Here is a 3,682-nt window from a genome sequence, read left to right on the forward strand (position 1 = left end):
ATCTCGAAAAAGCGTCCACCTATAGAACTAAGGCCCACTCCCTTTTAAATAATCATTAACACCTTTCATTTGATACCCATATCGTACAAACGCATTCTAGAGTCACCCCTGGTCCACCTTTATGGCGATATCCCGAAATGGCGTCGACCTATAGAACTATGGCCCACCCCTTTTAAAATACTTTTTAATACCTTCCATTTGATACCCATGTCATACAAACACATTCCAGGGTTACCCTAGGTTCATTTTCCTACATGGTGACTTTCCCTTATTTTGTCTCCAAAGCTCACAGCTGAGTAAGTAATGTTCGGTTACACCCGAACTCAGCCTTCCTTACTTGTTTTCATTTTCATTTAATTTTGTCTTCATTTTACTTCGCGTTTAATTTATTTTCTTTAATTTAATCTGGTTGGCGGCCACCGTGGTGTGATGGTAGCGTGCTCCGCCTACCACACCGTATGCCCTGGGTTCGCACCCCGGGCAAAGCAACATCAAAATTTTAGAAATAAGGTTTTTAAATTAGAAGAAAATTTTTCTAAGCGGGGTCGCCCCTCGGCACTGTTTGGCAAGCGCTCCGGGTGTATTTCTGCCATGAAAAGCTCTCAGTGAAAACACATCTGCCTTGCAGATGCCGTTCGGAGTCGGCTTAAAACATGTAGGTCCCGTTCGGCCAATTTGTAGGGAAAATCAAGAGGAGTACGACGCAAATTGGAAGAGAAGCTCGGCCTTAGATCTCTTCGGAGGTTATCGCGCCTTACATTTATTTATTTTTTTTATACTCAGTTGAGAAGAGCTCACAGAGTATATTAAGTTTGATTGGATAACGGTTGGTTGTACATATATAAAGGAATCGAGATAGATATAGACTTCCATATATGAAAATAATCAGGATCGAAAAAAAATTTGATTGAGCCATGTCCGTCCGTCCGTTAACACGATAACTTGAGTAAATTTTGAGGTATCTTGATGAAATTCGGTATGTAGGTTCCTGAGCACTCATCTCAGATCGCTATTTAAAATGAACGATATCGGACTATAACCACGCCCACTTTTTCGATATCGAAAATTTCGAAAAACCGAAAAAGTGCGATAATTCATTACAAAAGACCGATAAAGCGACGAAACTTGGTAGATGAGTTGAACTTATGACGCAAAATAGAAAATTAGTAAAATTTTGGACAATGGGCGTGGCACCGCCCACTTTTAAAAGAAGGTTATTTAAAATTTTGCAAGCTGTAATTTAGCAGTCGTTGAAGATATCATGATGAAATTTGGCAGGAACGTTACTCTTATTACTATATGTACGCTTAATAAAAATTAGCAAAATCGGAGAAGGACCACGCCCACTTTAAAAAAAAAATTTTTTTTAAAGTAAAATTTTAACAAAAAATTTAATATCTTTACAGCATATAAGTAAATTATGTCAAGATTCAACTCCAGTAATGATATGGTGCAACAAAATACAAAAATAAAAGAAAATTTAAAAATGGGCGTGGCTCCGCCCTTTTTCATTTAATTTGTCTAGGATACTTTTAACGCCATAAGTCGAACAAAAATTAACCAATCCTTTTGAAATTTGGTAGGGGCATAGATTTTATGGCGTTAACTGTTTTCTGTGAAAATGGGCGAAATCGGTTGATGCCACGCCCAGTTTTTATACACAGTCGTCCGTCTGTCCTTCCGCATGGCCGTTAACACGATAACTTGAGCAAAAATCGATATATCTTTACTAAACTCAGTTCACGTACTTATCTGAACTCACTTTATCTTGGTATGAAAAATTAACGAAATCCGACTATGACCACGCCCACTTTTTCGATATCGAAATTTACGAAAAATGAAAAAAATTCATTAATTATATACCAAATACGAAAAAAGGGATGAAATATGGTAAGGTAATTGGATTGTTTGATTGACGCGAAATATAACTTTAGAAAAAACTTTATAAAATGATTGTGACACCTACCATATTAAGTAGAAGAAAATGAAAAAGTTCTGCAGGGCGAAATAAAAAACCCTTAAAATCTTGGCAGGTATTACATATATAAATAAATTAGCGGTATCCAACAGATGATGTTCTGGGTCACCTTGGTCCACATTTTGATCGATATCTGGAAAACGCCTTCACATATACAACTACCACCACTCCCTTTTAAAACTCTCATTAATACCTTTAATTTGATACCCATATCGTACAAACTCATTTTAGAGTCACCCCTGGTCCACCTTTATGGCGATATTTCGAAAAGGCGAACACCTATAGAACGAAGGCTCACTCCCTTTTAAAAATACTCATTAACACCTTTCATTTGATACCCATATCGTACAGACGCATTCTAGAGTCACACCTGGTCCAGAAAGGCCCACTCCCTCTTAAAATACTCATTAACTCCTTTCGTTTGATACCCATATTGCACAAACGAATTCTAGGGTCACCCCTAGTCCACCTTTATGGCGATATCTCGAAACGGCGTCCACCTATGGAACTAAGGATTACTCCCTTTTAAAATACTCATTAACACCTTTCATGTGATACCCATATCGTACAGACGCATTCTAGAGTCACACCTGGTCCATCTTTATGGCGATATCTCGAAAAGGCGTCCACTTATAGAACTAAGGCCCACTCCCTCTTAAAATACTCATTAGCTCCTTTCGTTTGATACCCATATTGCACAAACGAATTCTAGAGTCACCCCTGGTCCACCTTTATGGCGATATCTCGAAAAGGGGTCCACCTATAGAACTAAGCCCCACGCCCTTTTAAAATAATCATTAGCACCTTTCATTTGATACCCATATCATACAAACAAATTCTAAAGTCACCCCTGGTCCACCTTTATGGCGATATCTCGAAAAGGCGAACACCTATAAAACGAAGGCCCACTCCCTTTTAAAAATACTCATTAACACCTTTCATTTGATACCCATATCGTACAAACAAAGTCTAGAGTCACCCCTGGTCCACCTTTATTGCGATACCTCGACAATGCGTCCACCTATAGAACTAAGGCCCACTCCCTCTTAAAATACTCATTAACACCTTTCGTTTGAAGCCCATATTGTGCAAACAAATTCTAGGGTCACCCCTGGTCCACCTTTATGGCGATATCTCGAAACGGCGTCCACCTATGGAACTAGGGATTACTCCCTTTTAAAATGCTCATTAACACCTTTCATTTGATACCCATATCGTACAAACGCATTCTAGAGTCACCCCTGGTCCATCTTTACGGCGATATCTCGAAAAGGCGTCCATCTATAGTACTTAGGTCCACGCCCTTTTAAAATACTCATTAATACCTTTTATTTGATACCCATATCGTACAAACGCATTCTAGAGTCAACCCTGATCCACCTTTATGGCTATATCCCTAAATGGCGTCCACCTATAGAACTATGGCCCGCTCCCTTATAAAATACTCTTTAATGCCTTTCATTTGATACACATGTCATACAAACACATTCCAGGGTTTCCCTCGGTTCATTTTCCTACATGGTTATTTTCCCTTATGTTGTCACCATAGCTCTCAACTGAGTATGTAATGTTCGGTTACACCCGAACTTAACCTTCCTTACTTGTTTTAATTTAATCTGGTTTTCATTTCATTTGGCTTTTATTTTATTTGATTTTTCTTAATTTAATTTTTATTCGATTTAATTTTTATTTTATTTCGTTTAA

The sequence above is a fragment of the Eurosta solidaginis genome, chromosome X (genome assembly GCF_040869045.1).
Source record: "Eurosta solidaginis isolate ZX-2024a chromosome X, ASM4086904v1, whole genome shotgun sequence".
NCBI classification, from domain to species: Eukaryota; Metazoa; Arthropoda; class Insecta; order Diptera; family Tephritidae; genus Eurosta; species Eurosta solidaginis.